Genomic DNA, 23,010 nt, shown 5'->3' on the forward strand with positions numbered 1-23,010 from the left:
AACCCCAGTTTCTATCCCCCGAGTACCACCAGGAGTAATTTCTGAATACAGAGCCAGGAGTAACTCTTGAGTGTTGCTGGGTGTGGCCCAAAGATGGATGGAAGGAAGGAAGGAAGGAAGGAAGGAAGGAAGGAAGGAAGGAAGGAAGGGAAGGAGGGAAGGGAGGGAGGAAGGAAGGAAGGAAGGAAGGAAGGAAGGAAGGAAGGAAGGAAGGAAGGGAGGGAGGGAGGGAGGGAGGGAGGGAGGGAGGGAGGAAGGAAGGAAGGGAGGGAGGGAGGAGGGAAGGGAGGGAGGGAGGAAGGGAGGGAGGGAGGGAGGGAGGGAGGGAGGGGAATGCTGGGCAGGGGGCATGTTAAGTTAGAGACTCTGGTGTCACTTTGCTCAGTCTCACTCACCTTAGCCAGGACTTCCTGTCCTCACCTTGGCTAGAGGTGAAGACCTGTGTCCTCAGGTCCTGAGGGATGTTGGGTCCCCTGGGCACATGCCAGAGGTTCCTCTTTAGTCCCCAAGAAGGGGAATCGGAACTCCCTCTGTGTTTTGGTTCGGAGAGGGAGGGCTGAGAAAGCAGGCAGCACTGGAGGAATTCTCCTTTTGAATATGAGTTTTGTTTAAAATAAGAATTTGCCACCGGTAGAATTTTAAAATCAAAATTGAATGGAAATTCAGAGCCGATTTGTGCTTCTCCTGCTGGCTGTTTTTAATAGCCAATTGTTTGTGTTGAATTTCCCTTGGCACCAGATGCCATGTTTGGGGTGTCCTACTTTCTGTCCAGTGGGTTAGCATTGTATAACGAACAAACTCTTTTCTCAAGCCGAGGGCCTGGCCAGGCCAGCTGCCAGGTCCACCCTAGTAAGCTTTTTTAAGTGCGTGTTTGCACATTTTGGTCAACTCTTTCATTGTGAAGATATTCCCAGACCAACCCCCCCCCCCCATTTTTCTTTCAAAAAGGGAGAAACTTCTTTAGATCTAAGCATACTTCTGGAAAGAAAATGATCCAGAAAATAGGAACTACTGTTTCCTAGTTTGCTTTTTAAAAGAACGTATTTTAAATGAATATCTATGGTGATTAAATTCTTTTTTTTTCTTTTGGAAAATTCAAAGGTATAAAATAGAAAATAGAAGTCAAATTTAGTTCAGAAGAGAAAAGAGAAGTCTCTCACAACCCCTGTGCCTTGGGATGAGCACCAGGAATATTTCCATTTACTGATTCCTCCGCCCCTCTCGGAGAGCCCGGCAAGCTACCGAGAGTATTCGATATGCCAGACACAGTAACAACAAAAGTCTCCAATGGAGACGTTACTGGGCCCGCTTGAGCAAATCGATGATCAACGGGAAGGCCTTTACTTTACTTTACTTACTTTTGTCTTCTCATCTTCTCTTCAGTGCATGCATCTGTACATACATATTTTGTAAAGCAAAGTTAAAATCACAATATTTTAAACATACTTTTTATTTATTCCACCACGAACAGTTTTTCATATCTTAAAATATTCCCAGGGAACATGATGGTTCACAGGAAGTAGTTTACTTTGTATAGATGAGCCATATTTATCCAGTTTCTCTGAACTATGTTGAGACCGTCAGGTGGTTTTCTATTTTGTCCTTATCATTTAAAATGTTAGGTTGAAGATCATTGTCTCAGTTTTTTGTATGAATCTTTTAGGTTAAGTTCCTAGAAATTGAGTTACTGGGTGAAAGGATATACATATATTTTTGTTGTTGTTTCTGACACATAGTGCCAAAACATTCTTCCAGAAGGTTGAACCAGTTATATGGGCTCCCCCAATAGGCTGGCAGCTGACTTGTCTTCCTACACCACGGTCAGCACTGGAATGTGTGTGTGTGTGTGTGTGTGTGTGTGTGTGTGTGTGTGTGTGTTGTGTTTTACTTATATAGGTTATTTCATTTATTTATTTTGTATTATTAATATTATTTTTGGCTTGAGGGGGCTGTACTCAGGACTTCCTTCTGGCTCTGTACCTCAAGGACCATTCCTTACGGGCCGAGGAAACTAGAGAGAGTGCTGGGGATTGAACCCAGGTCGGCCTCGTACAAGGAAAGCACCTTCCCCACTGTGCTATTGCTCTGTTCCTCTGTTTCAGTCTGATGCATTAGGAACACAGTGTTTTGTTGATTTTATTTACAACCTTTTGCTTACTAATGAAGTAATGAGGTAAACGAGGTTTCTTTCTTATAAACGACTCAATCTTCTTTTCTGAAACATATACCCATCTCTTTTGCCAATTTTTGTCAAAATGTGTGGCTTTTTAAATTATTTGTTAACTAAGGGTTGTTGCCTCTTTTCATAGATGATCAGTTTAGGGCTTTGTTTTTATGTACACTGTGTTATATTTAGAATATCTGTGATAATGCCCATGTTAGGTGCTTTTTATTTCAAAAAGTGGCTAGTTTGCCTGTGATAAAGAAGATATTTGAAAAATACCCTGACAGTGTCAATCTAGCTTGAGTTAACTATCCCAGGACACTACCAGCATTTTATTACAGTTGTCAAAAAAAAAAAAACCAACAATTTTATTGTTTTGATTATTGAGATCCAGCCACAGATCAACTGAGCAATTAAAATCTCTAAATAACATTCTCTGAATTGTCAAACAAAGGATTAGTTCCCAGAGGAAAGGCCTTTAAAAAAAAAAGAAGGAAAAGAAGTAGAAGAAGTTAGTTTTTTCTGTAATGTCTGTGCCAGTAAATGGTTGCACTAATTGGAATATACAGAAATATTTTACCAGTTTAACAATGCATGACATCCTAATAAGATTGTGATGACAAGCTCTGCTTTTTATGAAAGGTGATGTTACTGCATGCTTCTAATATACATGGGCTCATGTGTCTTTTTATGACATGCTATAAATGAAATTTTTAGGAGAAATTAATCTGCTCGACTAAATCTTTCTTTTATGTAAATTTTTGAAGCAAGACGATAAAATCTTGATTTCTGTTGTTTTTATTTAAGTGCTTAGAATAATATATTTTAAAGAATCTCAGAGTAGAATAGAAAAGGATCACAATTAAATGCATATTAAACTGCTCATCCCAAATCCCACTAATCTGCCAGTAGACTATGTGAAGCCAGATTCCCTATCTCTCCCCTGCTCAGGTGGCTGGCTGAGTGCGGGCTTGGGACAGTTAATGACAATCTTCCAAGACAAGCAGGACTTAACATCAATATCCCTCTCCCTGATAATCTATATACTCTGGAGGTTGTGAGCCTTGGCAGGGTTTTGATGATTTTATGATGGCTTGTGTATATTTACAGTGTGTTTAAAATACTCTTTTTAATTATCATTTGAGTGACAAAGCTTAATCTTTCGATCTTTATCTGCACCTCCTGCTGATGCATGTTTGTCAGGTAACTTAAAAAGAGGAAATTTAGCAAAACCAGAGCTTTATGTCAGTAATAAGGCTGTGGAGTCAATAGATGATTAACCTGGCTTTTTCCTCTTTATGAGAATAAAGGAGTCACTTTATAAAATCTTTGCAAGTGGCCCAGATTTTCCAAAGCAGCATCCTAGAAACATGGAATAGCTATATATGAAGCTAGTTGCATTCAACTTGCAAACATTCAAATGGCAAAGTAGTATTATAGAGAATATTTTTTAAAATCATTTTAATTGTATTCGTCAGTCACACTGATATAACGCCCCATTTAAAACTGTCTTACATATTTTATAATTTCCTATGTGCCTTTATGTTTATATTTATATACATGTTAGTCTTTATTTATACACTATATATCCATACAAATTATCCTGTGTAACTAAGTAGCATGTATTATTGAATAATATTTTGCTAGATTTTAGGGGCTAAATAAATAGGACACAAGTATTACCTCGCCTATTGAAGCTGCACCTTAAAATGCTTTCTGACATCCTAATGGTAGAATCAGAGCAGTAAGTTGCTTAGTATTATTTCATTTGAAAAGGGATGAAAGATTGGGGTTATTATTCCTCGCTGCAAATTAATAAAGGCACATGCATTAATAATAGATGCTCAGGATTTAGAATTAAATATTGAATCTCTGTCTTGATTTTTCCAGAATGATGAGGCACAACCACTGCCCTTATAAGAAGCACTTGTTTCTTATAAAGCAGGTTAAAATTGCAAGCAAACAGAAGCAGAGAAAAATAATTTCTGTTGGCCTACCAACGTGATTATGGGCATCTGTGCTTAACTGATTAAGTTAATGACCGTTGTCATCGGCGTCATCTATAAAGGAACTCCAGGCTGCATAAGACACCTCTCAAAGAAATCTTAAAAATCACAGATTGATTTGCAGATTTAGTGGGTTATTAAAAGCTGGTGCTGTGCCTGAATAAGATAAGCATTCTCTATTAGACTCTCCTGGAGAAAGCCCTCTTCTGGCCATGTGATTTTTATTGACATCCGAGAACTGAAGAACATAAATTATGCTGGCGGGCAGTACACTGTCCTAAGAAAACTGACCCACGAGTCCCAGAGTCACCTTTGGGGGAACCCAGTACACCCGGGAATGAGTCAAGGCCTTAAACCTTAGCATGAGCCCCAGCACCTGTTCAATTATTACTTCTTTCAGCCTTGACGTGAGTAAGCTCGGCCTCCATTTGTCACTCCTCCATTCCCATGAGCAGCGCTACAGTCACATTCCGATGGAGTGTGCCTTCCTAGCCGCCTCCCTGTCACGCTGTGGGACTGAGCATACAGGTGCCACTTCGAAATGGAGGGAGCGGTGACTCCCGGGAGTTGGTCAGCGGGCGTCCTGATTGGACTCTTGTTAAGCAGAAATGGTAGCTTACGGACAGCCCTCAGTCAGGCAGGCAACTGTACCTGCTCAGGATTTTAAGGGAAATCCCCAACAGTTAAAGAACAGCAAGGGCACAGGTGGACCCGGGGTTGGCTAAGGGGCGTTGGGTCTGAAGGAAGAGGCAGGCAAGATCTGCAGGCCAGAATTGAGACAGTTGGGATGAAGAATCCAGATGAATGAATTGCAAAAGACAGTGTAAAAGACTCAAACAAAATTCCAGGCACAGAGGAGTCCGGAAAACATAACAGAACATCTTTAAGAGGAGGCACAGAAACTTGAGTTCAGAGATGGACTGTTCCATGGTAAAGTCGGGAATTGCTGACCTCAGTTTTTGCTTTTTTCTGCCCTCTGTGCCAGCCATTGGGTGCTCTGCCTGTAGAGGATTTTAAAACAGTAATAAAGCTGACAGAAGACAGTCCACTTTGCATCATCTCCATGCCCCTATCAATTCGAAGAGCAATGGTGGCAAGATGTTCTCTCAAAAAATATTTTGTTGCCTGAAATTTTGCATGACTTTTAATTGCTTCTGAAATATGCGGGTACATGTATCTCTGGGTGTGAAGAATATCTCCATCTCAAAACTAGTACCCTTTAAAAATATCTTTGATGCACATTGTATCATACATAGACATTCATTCAGAAAATTCTCAGTGATATATACAATCAGCCCCTCACACACAGATCTTTATTTCCAAATAAGTTCATTACTGTTTGGAATTGCTTGAGCTTGCCCCTGGTTCTGTTTATGTCTCCAGCTACCTTGGCGATACATAGGCCTGCATCTTAATACTTGGTTTAAAAATAAACATGGAAGGGCTGAAGCGATAGCACAGCAGGTAGGGTATTTGCCTTGCATGTGGCCCAACCCAGGTTCAATTCCCAGCATCCCATATGGTCCCCCAGGCACCACCGGGAGTAATTCCTGAGTGTAGAGCCAGGAGTGACCCCTGAGCATTGCTGGGTGTGACACAAAAAACAATAAATAAATAAATAAACAAACATGGAGGGGCCAGAGAGATCATACAATAGGGAATATGCTTGCCTTGTATGCAGCTGACTCAGGTATGATCCCTGGCATCCCATGTGGTCCCCCCAGTCTACCAGGAGTGATTCCTGAGTGCAGAGCCAAGAATAACACCTGTGCTTCTCCAGGTGTGACCCCCCCCCCCCACACACACACCAAAATAAATAAATAAGCATGGGCATGGTGTGGGTGGGAGGGAACCCTGAGACAGTGGTGGAGTGTGTGGTGTTGGTGAATGTTGTATGCATGACACACTGTTGTTGCTAGTAAGTCATGTTGCCTCAAATTAAATTAAATAAATTAAATTAAAGGCCCTCCCGTTGATCGTCGATTTGCTCGAGCGGGCCCAGTAACGTCTCCATTGCAGACTTTGTTGTTACTGTGTCTGGCATATCGAATACTCTCGGTAGCTTGCCGGGCTCTCCGAGAGGGGCGGAGGAATCGAACTCGGGTCGGCCATGTTGGCCGCGTGTAAGGCGAACGCCCTACCCGCTGTGCTATCGCTCCAGCCCAAATAAAATTCAAAAAGTTAAAATCGAAAAACAAATCATGGACAGAGACTAGGAAACAGCAGTGGATCCACTACACCTGTCTCACCTGTGATCACTGGAAATTTTCATTCCTTTTTTTAAAAATGCAGAACAGTGAAAAAAACTTTTACAAACCAATCTGTGCAATTTTTTATTTGGTACATAAAATTTGAATCTCCACAGAAAGCATTTAACTGAATTTAAAGCAGAAGTGTAGTCTTTAATTGTTCACTGTTTCTTTTAAACTGGAGAATGATTCGAGGAGAATATCATTCTTATGAATTATGACCTGGTTGTTATTGGAAATACTTTGATGAGAGGTGAGGGGTAGAAAGAATCATGTCTGGGCATCGTCAGATGTGCCCTTGGGACCGGGATTGTGTTTACGGGCGTCTCATCATCCATGGTAACTAGGCGATACAGGCACAGACTGGCCAAACCAGGGCTGAATCTTGAGTCTAACTTTATCATCAATGATCACCTTTACTTTCTCCTGGCTCCTAACTGAAGCCGCAGAAGGAAATTGGTAAGTCAAGTTTGACTAAGTTAGGAGCTGGGAACAAAAGATGTGCAAAGGGTTACCCACACTCCCTAAGGAGGTGCCAAAGAAGACAGTCTAAGGACACAACTACAAGGCCCTTCGGAGCTAAAAGAACTCAGAGAGCAAAAGTGGCGAGATTGCGGCAGACGCCAAACAGACAGCAGCGGAGGGAGGGCAGACAGTAACACAAATGGGCGAACTCTGACAGCCCAGTGAGCTGGAGCAGAACCTAGTAATAGAGATGAATGAAGCCGGCCAGGCAGAGTGGGGTGAGATTTGTTTCAAACGGGAGCATGTGTGTCCTCTCTCAACACAAGCAGCGCCATCAACTCTGGCCACTGAGATCAGTGACCCAGATAGTCAGATCATACCATTTTTCAAGCAAAGCCAGAAGTCTCGATTGTTGAATAAAATCAGATTTGTCTCTTTTTTTTAAAAATTTTTTTCTTTTTGGGGGGGGTCACACCTGGCAATGCACAGGGGTTACTCCTGGCTCTGCATTCAGGAATTACTCCTGGCAGTGCTCAGGGGACCATATGGTATGCTGGGAATTGAACCCGGGTTGGCCATGTGCAAGACAAATGCTCTACCCACTGTGCAATCTCTCCACCCCCCCTTTTTTTAAGTAGCTGATTCACATTTGGGTACTGGGGGAGGGATTACAGGAGCCAATACCAAGGGAGCCAACTTTAAAAGACTTGTGAGCTAACTGTGCCCCCCTTGGTCACAGTTTTGTTGTCTCAGTGCCAGAACCTTGAACTGTTCCGTGTAGCACTCCCTACTAACCGCAGGGTAGTTTCCATGCTCAGGAATACTAGAGAGAGGTAATGCTCTTGTTTGTAAGAATAGAAGCAGTGCTGACTGTTGAAGGCAGTGATGGAATGACCGTCACCAAGCGTCACCGCTTACAGTCGGGGCCAGCGACGATGCTGCACTCGCTACTAATAATAACTATCATGATAGAACTAGTTCCGAGGTGCCAGGCATTGTGCTGTGCTCATAAAAGTCCTGATTTTAGCGAGTCCTGAGGAGGGAGGTCATCACATCGCCGTGTCCAGCGAGGGACTCCTGGCCAGTGTTTGTGACTTTCCCAAGTCCAATCACATAGTCTGTTTTCCAACCCAAGCCTCCCTTGGAGGGCAAAGCTTGGGATCTCAACCAGCAAGATCATGGTGCCTTCATTTCCAGTATGCCCCAGAGCTGCAGCAGGAACCCAGGGCTGAGTCGCCTTGAATATCAGCCCGAAGGACCCGGGGCCTCATGGCTTCCCAAGCAACACAAAGACAACATTTTTCTTAGGTGAAAAATGTGTGTTACCTGGACAATAATTGTTGTTTGAATACCGAGTTGGTCACTCCCCCTTCTTCCATTCTAGAGAATTCTCTTTTAACCAAACCCCTGGGAAAAGGGACTGACTTCTGTGCAGTTTGGCCTGAAGCATTTGCGTCAGTATTCCGCTCCTGGAAGAGTATACTTTGACTTATGCATTGCTTGCTTAATAGACCACAAAAGTCAACATCCCTCTGGAAGAACAGCTCGTGCTTGGAGCGTCACGGGCTCCAAAAGATCCTGTTGAGGCAGGATGTTGTGGGAAACACACAAGTGAAGCGAAGCCCCATGTCTCCTCATTATAATGTTAATATTTAAGGAAGCCTCAGAGAGGCAGCCTCTGTGCTTTATACTAAAAATGGCGGGGGAGAGGAGGAGGTCAGTGGGTCCCCCCCCTTTTTTTTTTTTTGCTTCTCAGACCTGGAAGCATATCAACTTTTTTTTTTCTTCTTCAACAAAAGAATGTGTCTCTTGTCCCTGAGTATGGCAAGACTACAAAGAAGGTGAAGCCAACTGTGGCGCGGGAGGAGAGGATGGCAGAGAGAAGTCGGTGTGACTTGGAAGAAGATGCAGGGCAGGGACTCGGGGTGCCTTCCCCACTGCAACACAAACACCTCAAAGGAAGCAGTTAGGTCATTGTTTGGGTAGTTCTTCTCTCTAGTAGTTTTCTCTTTCTGGGTCCTTGTTCATCTTTCCGGGAACTCCAAGGGTAGATCCCCAATTTCTCTAGTCCTCCAGCCCAGGTGAGTTGGGATGTGTGTGGTGCCTGAGCCAGCCCTGAAGGTACCATAAGGCAGTCCCAGAAATCACCTCCAGTCTGACACCCAAGCCAGGCTGTGCCCCCAGCACGGTATATGTAAATAAACATGGGGCGAGTTCAAGCTGTGACAAGTCCTCATGTTAGCATCCAAAGAAAATTAGATTTGGACTCAGAATAACTAACGCTGTAAATCATCATTGGCCCCCCAACCCCCACCCCATCCCACCTGCCAACCCCCCTCCCCCGCAAAAAAAAAAGGTGGCATTTTCTTTGGAGATTATGGCATGCATAGCCTAGCAGGAAGCATCTAATCAGAAACTCAAAATGAACAGCTCATAGAACAGATGGGCAATGGACTTCCCTTCCGTCCTAAGAGGAGGGCCCATCATTTACATTTATACAGTAAAAGCCACTAGAACTTCCATCCCGATGATTAAATGTGGATGATCACAGCGTCCAGATGCATTCACCAGTGACCTTCCACAAATCAGATGTGAGCCAAAGTGCCACAGGGTCCCGTCAAGGCCACACGCAGTTCTCTTCTGTGGATACACTTGTGTTGGTGCTAGATCATCAGACTGATTTCCACCAGCATCAACATGCCCCCTTCCACCTCAGTTTCCACTTCCGCTCTGTTTATCTGGAAATGACCTTCAATCTGATGCTCCTACCTAAGTAATCAGGAACTCCTGGGTCATGTTTCCAGCAATGTGACAATGGTACCTTCTAAAGGGACAGGGCATCGAGGACAACATGAACTTTGAACTATGAAGTCAAGGTTGAGGCCACTTTCAGGCACTCAGCAGCTCTCAGGACCCCTCTGAAGAGAACACCTGACATTTCCTTGGCATCTGGGTTTCTCTTCTTGTTCCAGGGGACTGGGACCCTGGGCTGGGGATGTAGGGGCATGTCAGTTTCACATGGAAACTGAGTTGCTCACTGATACCAAAGGTTTGTTCTAGGAATATGACCTCTAAGAATTGCTAGATTTTTGATGAAATTTGGGGCATTTTATAATATGCCCCATAATTCCTCCTTTGGTTTTTATTTTTGTTTCTGGGTTGGTTTTGGTGTTTGGGGGTTGGGTTGGTTTTTGTTTTGTTTTGCTTTGTTTTGTTTGGCTTTTAGGGTCACAGCTGGCCATACACAGGTATTACGCCTGGCTCAGCACTCAGGAATTACTCCTGGTGATGCTCCAAGGACCATATGGAATGCTGGGGATCGACCTGGGTCGGCCACATGCAAGGCAAATGCCCTACCCACTGTACTATTGCTCCTGCCCCCAGAATTCCACCTTTGGTTACAGCATTTAAAAATTAGGAGTATATTCAAAATGTTTTGAACTTCACTGCTTCCTCATTCGTATCACCCCTCTGAAACTTAGGGCCTCTCTAGACCTGATCTGGAGTGCCCTCATCTCCACCTTGGGGTTTGCTGGCAGTTGGTAACTATAAAATTATGGCTCTGTATTTGTGTAGGTAGTGGCCCATATTGTTTGTCCGTTTTAAGAATTCTGCAAGTCCTCTTCCATGCTAAGCAAGTTTCAGTTTTAACCTGATGAAATGAGAGGGATGATTCTTCTTTCCCTCATTAGGCTTCAATGACTCCTTTGGTTGCAACTAACAAAAGGAACGCTTTCAAAACAAACTTCAAGAGAAGGGAGAAAAAGTTGCAGTCTGAGGACTTTTTAAAACTTGGGTTAGCCTTCTTAGCCCTCGCTGTGAGTGAGAAACAACACGGCCCATACGTAGGTTTAATTGCCAAAAAAGTAAATACTCCAAAGTGTGTTTTTTAAATTGTGATTATGTTACAGTGGTTTCTATGTACATAGATTAGATTTTTATTAAGGGTTTTATTAAATAACTAGTGTTTCACCAACATCTAATTAAATCTTCTATCTAAATGGAACAGAAAATTATGGGCAAAAAGAAAGCATTTGTAGCAGACTTTATTACAGATAAGACTATTATTTGTTCATCTTAAGAATTTGAGATCAAATTTACAAGCAGCATCCTCATCAAATTTCTTTTCTGGGCTGCTGAGCCCTGGCCCCTTGAAAGCAGCCCATTATCTCCCCCCTCCTCCTTTTTATTATAGTGTCCTGGTTGTTGGCAATGCGCCCGCTGTTTAAGGTTACTTTCATTAATTAACCGAAAGTTAATTTCTTTGCAAGCAAAATCTCTGATCTCATTATGTTGTCTTTAAAGCTGAAAGCTTCAGGTTTTCTGGTCTCCTTTGATGGCACAATAAAAAGCATGCTCTTTATCTTAAGGGAAACTGTCTCCAGGGTTTAATTTAATAGTCCTTGAAATAGTTACAGAACAGCCGGCTGGACTACAATAATATGCCAGGTTGAGAAAATCTTGGCTTTGTCATGGCAAGGGAGCCGAGTGACTGGCACGAATGTGGGCTTGGAGGGTCTGCTTTCAGACAGCATTCGGCATTTCATCTCATGTCCACCCCCATCATTGATCCTCTCCGAGAATGGAACCCCAATAACTGTGACCTCTTTCCCAAGTGTGCGACTTCCCAGCCATCCTGTGCTCTGGGATTTCAGAAGTTGGGGAGGAGGCGAGCGTTTCATCTCTTTGCCTTGAATGCTTATAAATAAGCTTTCTTTGTGTTGTTCTAGTGTTAAGGTTCTCACACTTACTTTGCCTACTGCCCCCTTTGAGGGAAAAAATTTTACTCAACACCCCGTTTGGGTACAAACTAAAAGATGCACCCCAGTTGCTCTGAGGTTCTTCCCCAGTTACATATGCACACCCAGATCACCTCACCTCACACAGAGGTGGTATTTGCCACATTTGTGGTGCCAAAACTTTGTTGTGTGTGTGTGTGTGTGTGTGTGTGTGTAGCTAGGGGATGGTTCGTTTATAGTCTTGGCAGCCTGGATTTGAGTCCAGTCTTCTTTCCATTGACTGGCTATGTGTCCTTGGACAACATTAAACTCTCTCGGCCTCAGTTTCCTCATCAGGGAACTTTGACTTTCTAGAGAGAGTTAAGAAAAATCCAACAACCTGTCTATTTAACAAGTATTAGTCTCCTTCCTTTCCATTCATTACCAGCTACATTTTTGATTTTGGGTTCGTCCTGATATTTTTGGGTTAGTTTCCAAGTAGCTGGTTATCCCAGAAGAAATAGTTTGGGGAGTCAGAATCCAATGAGCAAGCTGGTTGCGGATTTGAGGAGCTGGGTGACATAGTGTCCCAAATGCTTTCCTGTAGACTTGGAGCCATGAAAAGTAAATTCTCTTTGTCTCTCTGAGTTAGCTTCTTCCTCTGTGGTGAACTCTGGTTGCTTTCTGGAGCATGAAATTCAGTGAGTTTCGAAGGCCCAAAATGTCTAAAAGAGGCCCCACCAGGTGTAGGTCATGCGAGGGGAACTGAACTCTTCAGGTGGCTGAAGTCTCTGGAGCCCTCCAGATACATGGAGAAGCCATTTATATCCCTCCGAGCCCCATGGCTGTTGCGTGCACACAGATGAGATTTACAGAGACTGGGAGGGAGGACTGCCCGCTGAGGGGGCAGGGGGTGCAGGCAGCCGTACGACCGGTCATGGCTACTTCCCACACCTGAGAGACAGGTCTGGACCATGCTCAATATGCCCCCAGTACCAGTTCCCCGTGAAGGAGGCTGTTGACTCAACTCAAGCAGGTCAAAATCACTTAGGCAGAAAATCCTGGGTCTTGGGAAGAAAAGTCGTGTGCCTCTTGGGCCCGTCAAAGTCAAAGGTCCGAGGTAATGGATCAGCTGAGACCCTCTCAGCTTTGGTGCCTGCCTCTCCGCTTCCCCATGCTTTTAGGGAGAAATATTGTCAATGCTATTGATTAGTTGATCTGATAATCTAGCAGGCTCCCTGATGTGTTAAATTTCCTCCTTTTGGATGACTCTCACTCTTAAATGTGGAAAGAATGGATGGAGCATCCAGGGGGACGAGGGGAGGGGTCCTCTCCGTGGACCGTGCTCAGACTCTGCTTGGATAGGGAGATTGCTGTGGTCCTGACAGTTCCAATCATTATCCTTACTGCCACATTTAACCACTTCCTGACAGTCCCGCCCCAGTTACCCATGTTTCCTAGCCTTACTCTCAAGCGGGAAAACTATTTTGCCTTCTACTTTAGCTCCTTGGGGCTGGAGCAGGTGGGAGGCTGGAGGCAAGGGCCTGGGGAGGGGGTTGTCTCTTGATTTTTTGCACAAATTACATTCATTTCAGCTTTCTTTTCAGTCTTATGTTGGGAGTTTACTAGACTTCCCTTCTTCACATGCCCTCCGGAGCAAAGACTGAAATTTGCCTTTTGTCCATATCCTAGCCTGATCTTTAAACATTCCATCAGCCAAACATTCTATCCGACATGCGCCTCCTGTTCAGAGCACATGGCAGCTTCCTGAGAGGAATTTAATTCATGATATGTAGATGGCAAAAGAAAGGGTGACATTAGGCCAGGGCTGTGGTGATTTCTATAAGGAGCATAGAGGTGATACATAAGTAAGCAGCACATCATGGAAATGCCTAAATTGTTTATTTAGAGCCTGGTCTGGAATGGCTAGAAACTTTATGGCCCTCTGATCAGTCTTTGGTTGTTGGGAATTCACTCTGCTCTCTTTGACTCTAAAGCCTTCTAACTCTTCAGCCTTGAGAGCTAGAAGGGGGCATGAAGGCACCCTTGGATATCCCTACCACCTGGGCCAACGGTGTCTTTCTACCACTGGGGTTAACAGTGCCATTTGTTGTACATCCCGGATTACTGCATTTGACACCAGTGACATTCACTATCTGGATGCCAAGTGTGGAATGACTACTTAATCTCCTTTGCAAAATAAAACTACAATAAGGCCTCTGGGCAGAGCACATTAAGCCTAATTCTGATTTTTTTTTAAAGTGGAAAACAAATCATAAATACCTGAGAAATGAGGTTCATAATAGAAGTCCAAAGAGGCCCTTTAACCTGGGCAAAATCCTATAACACAATTATATACAATTTCACAGTTGACTGCTGCTGTTATTTGAGCAAAAATAACCATTTTTCTGCTTGCACTAAATGAACCACGAGATCCCTGTATCCAGCTGCAGAAAAATGTAGGATCGCCTCTTCAGTCTGCATATAATCAGCAGAGTTGATGGCAAGGGCATTGTAGGATCAAAAGAGTTAATAATTGGATCCTGCCCACAGCAACCACACAATTAAGGGCAAGATTAGCAGAGATGAAAAATTTATTGTGGAAATACAGCACTGGCCTGAAAAACAAAATGATTTCACCGAGCAGTTGTTCTGTTGCCATAATCCTAAATGATCGACTCTATTACACTAATAATAGGAGAAAAACTAATTGCAGCAAGGACAGGCCAGATCTCTGTTAATCTGCGTTGTCATCCCAACTAAGTCCCAACCCATTTGTATTAACCTTCGCTGACAGAGTCACATGATGGACATAATTTCTTATAATTTAGCAGCTATGGATCTAACCTTTCTTCATCAAATATTCATAAAGGCAGGATTCTCAATGATTTTCTGTCTCTCTTCATATTTACAGCTTGTTGTCTTCTTCCCTCTTACAGTAATTTGGACACAATTGAAGTCAAATGGAATTAAAGTTAAATGCCTTTAACAAGTGAGGTGCCTAAAAGCAGAGACGGCGGGGAGAGGGTCGTGAACTGAAAAGGGTTGTTATGTTCCCAGCACCCTCAGCACCTCAGAGGCCTTCCACCGGGCTGACCCTTCTTGAAAAGGGAAGAACACAGTCAACTGGAGAATAAAATGCCATTCCCTGCCTCGGCTCTGGGGCCCCCTGTGAGTTGAGACTGAATGCCCCAGGCCTTCCTCTGTCTCCAGGGTCTGCGGGAGACCTCGGTTGCCTGGCAGGGCAGGTTTGTGCATGTGTGCCCAAAGGGGCCCAGAACTGTGCCAGGGGCTCTAATGGTGGACAAGAAAAGTCAGTTGGTAGGGTTACTTCAAAAACAAACGTGAATATCTGAAACCGGTCCTGAGAATACTTTTGGTAGAAAAACATCTGTTTCTACTTTGCATCTTTGTTGCCTTGACAGTTTTCTTAAGAGACAGGAGAGATGAAAGAAGTTTTATAAAACTCCAGTGTTTAAAGTAGTGTGGTAACCAGTTCTTTCTTTTTTATCCCGCTTCCGTGGGAAGCAGAAGTGTGGGGAATGTGAGGTAGACAGTCAAAAGAACTTTTCCTCCACCAATCCTCCAATGACCCTACCTTGACTCAAACAGCTAAGAATGTTAAGAGGTAACAGCAAAGGAATTGTTCTACCCCGATGACTTCAAAGTCCTATGTAGACCAAGCCAAGAATTCAGTTCTTGCTGAAGTCCCAGGAGTCTGCCTGCTAGAAGGGCAATCACTGTTGTATTTTCACTGACTCTCATTGCCAGCTGAGATGTTTTGTTTCATTCACCCTCGGGTGGCATCTTTATCTAGTTTGAATTATACAAGTTATGCACACATACGTTCACTTTATGGGGAAAATAAAATGTCTAAAACTTTGCCAAGCCCGTTTGGACCACTCATCCCAATCTCAAACCTTCCCGCCCTTTAAAATCTCTTTTATGTCTATCTCATGTATCTTTTAGACAAAGGGACACTCTTTGTCCTTTCTCTTAGGTAAGTGAATATTATGCCATATTATGCCAAATCAGCACCCAACTTACTGGTGTTGCCCCATAGTAAATCCTGTGTTTGGAAACCTTTCTATGTTAAGACATATGCCATCATCCCACTCGATACTATTTCATTGTTGAGAAGTTATAGACAAGAGAGATTCTAATTCTGTGTCATTCCCACGTGATATACATTTATATCGTGTCCAATTTTTTAATCAAAAGCAATTCTGTAAAATATCCTTACCTGTTTGGAACTATTGTTTTTCTTTTTTTTTCTTTTGTGGTTTGGGGACCACATCTGGCAGTTGTTGTGTCTTGGGAGATTAATGGGGGTGAAAGGGAGTGTGCTGCTACCCTAGGCTGCGCGGGAGTCACTCCCCGGGGACCAGGTAGCCCCAGGGATTGAGCACCAGAACACCTGGGCATGGTTCTGCCCTCCGAGCCATTTCCCTGATTCTAACAGTTTCACCTCTATGGCTTTTGCTGATAATAGTTTTGAGATATGTATCAACATAAAAAACTACACACATATATATCTCAAACATATATCTTAAACATGATATAGATCAACAAGAAAGCACAAACTACTTTTCAGATATTTCTTGCCAAGCCACACTTGTTCTTTAATAATGACAAAACCAGTCAGGAGACATTTTGGTATCCTAAGTGCTCCCTCAAAATAGGTGGTCCAAATGGCAGTCAGTTAAGTGTTTTCAATCATGGGGAAATGATCATCAGCTGTCATAAAGGCCCAAGTAAAGCTTGTTATGCAAGGAGAATGTTATCATGGTAGGTTTCTTGTTACATAGATTCGTAGATTGCTGAAATCTGTGAAGAAGGTCAATCCAGGCCCCGCAAGGTACAACTGCGCAGTGAGAAAGCCCTTTCAATAACACTCTCCCGCGTGACACTGAATTCTCCATTCGCTTGATTGCTCACAGTCATGGTTTAAAAATGTGGCGTTGATTATGCAAAGGATGATTTTCCAGTTAAGATAAGCATATGTTTTAGGCCTTAATGACCTTCCTCGGTCTTTTACAATCCCAAAAGAAGATGATAGGAAAATGTTTCAAAGGACTGACCCGGAGGGTTTGACCAGAAGGTTTAGAGTCCCATGGAAAGTTCTTCCCGGTCCTATCATTCCATCTCACCCTTATGCACTGGACTTAGATAGATGCGAGCTGCCCTCTGGTTCACTGCGGTTCATGGGAGAAAAAAGGCAGATACAAAGTCAGATAAACTTTCTGTCTGATTGAGTGCAAGTTAAAGACTATTTTATGAAAATAGTTTACACTGATTATTTTTAAATTTAGGAAATTACTCAAAGTTGGGTCCACTGGTACTGTAAAAGTAGAGGTTCTGCTTTAGTGAAAACTGAATATGGACGACAGTGGCCCATATAGGAAATGATTTTACCCACACAGATGAAATGCTGGATATCTTCTACTCTGTCAGCTCCTCTGCTTGATATTAATCGTTCAGTCTTGTTCTGCTCACATTCTCATCTTATGAAAGGAAGAAGTTGGGAGAAGCTGCCAAAAGTTAATTGAACCTAAGAAAAAGTAGATAAATTGTACTTCAGCAAAAATAAAAGCTTGTATATATCAAAGAACAGTATCCTGAAAGTGGGAAAAAAACCCTAAAATATAGGAAATATTACAAACCATTTACCTGATAGAGATATACTATCAAATATATGTAAATTTCAAAAGCTTAAAAATAGACAAACTAATTAAAATAAGGTCAAAGGACTTGATTTAGACATTTGTCCAAAAGAGGCAAATTAATGGCAAGTAATTTTATGACAGGATGTTAAATATGATAAGCTATTAGGGAAATGCAAATTGAAAACAAAATGGGAGAGATTGTTTCACACCTAGTAGGATGGCTTTAAGAACAAAGCAAAAAAAAATAAAATAAACATACAAGTCTTGGCAAGAATGCAGAGAAACTGGAACCCTGTGCATTGTCAGTAGGCATGTAAAATAGTGTATTCCCTTTTGGAAAATAATGTGATGAATCTTCAAAATTTAAAATAGAATTGCCATATAGCCTAGCAACTCTATTCCTGGGTATCTACCCCTAAAGTACTGAAAATAGGGCCAGGCCAGGGAGATGGATCAAGGGCTGGAGCAAATGCTTTGAATGCTGATGCCTCAGTTTATCTCAGGCACTGATGGGCCTGCAGTACTGATGGGAGTGACCCCCCAAGCATGAGTAGCTCTTCCTGCTACACACCACCATCCACATTCTCTGCCAAGAAGAAGAACTAAAAACAGGAGCTGAGGCAGATACATGATTACTAGTGCTCATAAAAATTTTACCTACAATAACCTAAATGTCCACCAAAGGAATCAGCAAGAAATAAAATGGGATAGTTTCCACCTTTAAAGATTCACCTAAAACCTGGGTCAATCTTGAAAATGTTATGCCAAGTAAAATAAACCCTACATAAGAAAACAAATATTGCAAAATTCCACTTACATGATCTCTCTAAAAGAGACAAAACTCTGGGAACAGTAGATTCAAGGCCTCTAGGGCTGGGAGCAAGCATGGGAAGAAATTTCTTTATGGATGCAGCTTCTGTTTGGGTTAATGGCAAAGTTTTAGAAATAGGGTGATACAGTCAATACTTTGGGAATTTAATTTTGCGTGCAGTGAACATTAATGAATTATATGATTAAAATGTAATTGTTAAAATGGCAGATTTTGTTTTATATATTATTGTGCTATGTATGTGTGTATATATGATGAAATATATATCACTGTATCACTGTCATCCTGTTGTTCATCGATTTACTTGAGCGGGTGCCAGTAACGTCTCCATTTGTCCCAACCCTGAGATTTTAGCAGCCTCTTCTTACTCATCTTTCCCTACACTGCCATATTGGAGGCTCTTTCAGGGTCAGGGAAATGAGACCCATTATTGTTACTGTTTTTCGCATATCAAATACACCATGGGTAGCTTGCCATGCTCTGCCATGTGGGCAGGATACTCTCGGTAGCTTGCCGGGCTCTCCGAGATATTTATTCCCCTCCCCCTTTATGATTTGTTTCCTACTGTCTGAACCCCATCAAATACGGTGTGGTAATTATGGAAAATGGGTAGGGAGTGTCTTATAATATGTCCAGGAATATGTTTACTTATATGTGAGGCTCAGCCCGAGTGTGTGGAAAGCAGCCTGGAGCATGGCGGTGGTTGGGTAGTGGAGGTCGGCTGCCGGGGCTGGGTCCCTTGGGGCAAGGAGGGCTCTCATGTTCCCCCCTCTGGGGCACCCCGAGTGAAAACAGCCTGGTGTGGAGTCCGGTGGCATGGTGATGGGGGCCTCATTTTATGCTCCCTTCCGGGAGAAGCAGCCATGAGTTCTGGAGGGTGGCCAATGAGGAGATTATCTGGCACAGGCGGGAGGTGACGTGTGGATATGACCCCGGGGTCGCCGGAGACTAGGGGAAGGAAGAGGAGGATCTCTGCTCCCAGGTCCTGTTGAGCTCAGAGTCCAAGGTCACAAAGTTCCATTAGCTGGGTTCTGTGGGATTTCACTCATGCGTGAGGCTCAGCCGAATGTGTGGAAAGCGGCCTGGAGCATGGTGGCTGTTGGGTAGTGGAGGTAGGCTGCTGGGACTCACCTCCTTCTGGCAACTCACTCCCCCTTTACACTGGGGGAGTATATGGGCTGGGGAAATAGCACAGGGCTGCCTGCTTTGCACGGTCAGGATCCCAGTTTGAACCCTGGCACCACATGGCCCCCAAGCACCACCAGGTCTGGCTCAAAAGGCCCCTGAGCACCTCTGGGGGTGGCCTTGGTAGGTCCCAGCATGTAGGGCCTGAGCAGCACCACATCCTTGGATTCTAGCATTGAACCATCCAGCCCACTTTGCCAAGTATCCCCAGGAGAGTTCTGTGGATCCACTGAGCACTGCTTGTGAGCAACCCCATCCCTCAGTTATTATTATTATTTTTTCAATAACTAAGGGCGTCTGAGTTTACATTAGCTCCCCAAAGCAGGGATTCTGTCAGGTTGCAAGTCTCGGAGAGCTAGCATGGCTGTCAAAGATTTGCCTGGCTGAAAAATGAGAATTTCCTCCCTTTGGGGAGAGCTTCGGCTTCTTTACAGTTGAACCTGCGCCTTTTCTCGCATGCACCAGACCCACTCAGGAAAAATAATTCACAGACTCACTCGCTGCCTGTCCAAAGACCTTTCTCCTGGGAAAGAACTTTATAAATCATTTCAAGTTAGTGGCCATAACTCCCAGGTGCTTACACGAGACCAACTGGAAAAGGACATTAGCTTGGAGCCAATTAAATTGCTCCTAATATCTGCCAGCCTCCCAAATGAACCTCCCCGAGGCCTTTCACATGGTCAGCCTTTGCTAAAAGAGTAAAGAAGGTAAAAATTGGGCTTTCGAGACACTCTTTCCCTCCCTTCCCTCCCCCCCCACTCCCCAACCCCTTCTTACCCCCAGAGAATGCAATGCTTCAGTGCGTCTCTATCATACAGGAAGCCCGTGATCCAGCCGAGAAACCACATACAAACCTCCATAGAAGTAGTTGTGTTCGCAAACACCGCTCCTTCTTTCTTACCCCCATGCTGAAAGCCAGAATTCATGGTGCACTTAGCATGAACTGTTTCTGCCAGAGCAGAACTGTTTTCTGCAGACCTGCTGTCCTGGGTCCCCATGTCTCATCACATGGTCAGGCTATATGCTGGTCCATCCATCCTGGCCTTGTAGCTCCCAGGTGGGAGCCTTTGGGCACTAGGACCTTGCAAGTCCATCTCTGGCTTCCAGGCACCAGGTGAATGAGGAAGAGCCACTTTCCTAGGTTTGATGGTCTCCCTTGAGCTAACCCATCCGTTGTGCTGCAGAGAAAGCATAATGGGCCTCTGGAAGGTACTCAGTGCCAACTCCCAGGTGGTCTCGATTGCGGAACCCTTCTTCCAAAAAGTGTAAATTCAAACTTAACAGTCTGCTCAGAAGCCGGGCTGCCTGGCAGAGTGGGCCGGGGGGGCAGGAGGTTACCACAGCTAATCACATCCTGGCTGCGCTGTCCTCCTCACGCCCGAGCCCTGGATCCCTCCCAGCTGACCCCACTCCTGTAAGGCTCCGTGAGGAGACCCGCTCATCCATTAATCGGCCTGTTTTCAGAAGCCCGAAAGGTGACTTGTAACAGGTCTCTGGATCCCAGACTCCTCTATAATGACATTCTGCACAAGCAGATGTCGTCCTTTGATTCCTTATGACCTTCTGGATTTTTGGCAAATGAGAAAGTGCCCAGGATCGCAGTGAGGGCCTCCAAGTGTCTCTCTGGCAAAGGGACACTCTCATCTTAACACACATGCCTATGAACATATGTGCTTCACACACACACACACACACACACACGTGCATGCATACACATGTACAATCTCTGACTTCCCATGGCAGGGACATGGCCTCATTCATTCTCCCCCTTGGAAAGAACATTCTTCCCGGGGCCAGGGACTTGCAGATGAGGTGGCCAGGACATTTATCAAATGTCACTCCCAGGCTCTGTGACTGTCGGGGCTTAACAGATGAGAAAATAGTGCCCAGTGCCCTTCCCTAGTTTAACCCCCTTCTCCAGGCAGCCAGTGATGCTGAGAGAGTGAGATCAGATAGTCAGGGAGCTGCCAACTCCAGCCTTCAAAACCCCCCAAGCTGTAGAGACTTTGCCCAGGCCCCCAAGACTAGCAAGTCCAAGGCTATCAGCTGTAAATAGATAATGGCTCATCTCTCCCTACTTATTCAAGCCTCAAAGAGGCCCGGGTGGGAAAGTTGTGGTTGTGATGATGAATTAATAAACTCACCCAGTTAACCCAAGTCTGGAGATCATGCAGCATCCTCAAGGCAGCAGCCAGCCAAACAGCAGGGTCAGAGGACCTGAGCTGTCTGCTGTGAGAGGGCAGTTAAGGAAACTCCTTTCCAGTCAAGTCAGTGTAGAAACAAAGTCAGTGCTGACTCAGGAGCTTGTGAGACCTTCCTTGGCTCCAGACGTTCTGTAGGGTTCCTCTTCCTTCCTCCTCAGCCTCCTTGGCCTGTACCCACAGCCCTCGAGAGAAGAGCAGCAGAACGAGTTAAGGTTGGAGTTGAATTCTGGAGATACACATCAGTTGAATGTGGCAAAAGCAGAGCAGCTTGAGTGTGACTTCTCCCATCCATTCCAGCCAGAGGGGACCAGAGCATCCAGGCCAGCAGGACAGTGCAGTTCAGAGGCCCCTTCTTGCCTCCCAGCCCAGCCAGGGGAGTGAACAGTGCAAGAGTCAGGAAAGAGGCTTAAGGAGGCTATTTTGCTGCATCAACCAAACACTGAGTTTGAGCATAGACGTTAACTCTCAAGGAAAGGCACAACTGCTAATTGAGTCTGAGGCTTTCTCCAGAAACCCGGATTCCCGGATTGTAGGCCTCCTGATCACTTCCCTGCTCCACTTCCTTTTTTTTTTTTTTTTTTTTTTTTTTTTTTGCTTTTTGGGTCACACCCGGCAATGCACAGGGGTTACTCCTGGCTCATGCACTCAGGAATTACTCCTGGCAGTGCTCAGGGAACCTTATGGGATGCTGGGAATCGAACCCGGGTCGGCCGCATGCAAGGCAAATGCCCTCCCTGCTGTGCTATTGCTCCAGCCGCTGCTCCACTTCCTGATTGCCCATCTCATAATAAGTAAAGTCAATGGCTAGTAGGTCCCTGCACCTCTTGGGACTCCATTTCCTCCCTCCTTTGTCACCTTCCTTCAGCCTTGAACATGCCTACCTTCTACCTGGAGCGATAGCACAGCGGGTAGGGTGTTCGCCTTACAAGCGGCCAACATGGCCGACCCGAGTTCGATTCCTCTGCCCCTCTCGGAGAGCCCGGCAAGCTACCGAGAGTATTCGATATGCCAGACACAGTAACACCAAAGTCTCCAATGGAGACGTTACTGGGCCCGCTCGAGCAAAATCGACGATCAACAGGAGGGCCTTTACCTTTTTTACCTTTACCTTCTACCTAAAATGCTTCTGGGTCAGAGGGATAGTACAGCAGGTAGGGTGCTTACCTTGCAATTGGTTGACCCAGGTTGGATCTCCTTAAAGTCCCTCCTGAGCACTGCTGGGAGTAATCTCTGAGCACAGAGCCAGGAGTAAGCCCTAAGCACTATCAGAAGTGGCCCACAAACCAAAATAAATAAATAACTTAAAGAAAATTATCCTTCCTCACCAGGTGCCTGCACACCACCACTCACCAGAGTGCTCACAATTTTTACTTCTTCATGTCCCTTTTGGACTTGCTCCAGGAACATCAACCCCTAGCAGAAAGAATCATTCTATCAACTTTCTTATTACAGAGTGTGGTAGAAAATCTTCCTTTCTCTTCCAGTTCCCATCCCTCCACTTTGCCTTAGTTAAGAATCTCAGCT

The 23,010-nt window shown here is 44.4% G+C and overlaps 1 protein-coding gene across 1 annotated transcript in view; it reads left to right on the plus strand.

The window, feature by feature from the left end:
• Positions 1-23,010, plus strand: part of FTO (FTO alpha-ketoglutarate dependent dioxygenase) — a 414,772-nt gene that overhangs the window by 376,739 nt on the left and 15,023 nt on the right. The gene's annotated exons all lie outside the window — the stretch shown is intronic.

Source organism: Sorex fumeus, unplaced genomic scaffold (genome assembly GCF_029834395.1).
Source record: "Sorex fumeus unplaced genomic scaffold, SorFum_2.1 ptg000122l, whole genome shotgun sequence".
NCBI lineage: Eukaryota > Metazoa > Chordata > Mammalia > Eulipotyphla > Soricidae > Sorex > Sorex fumeus.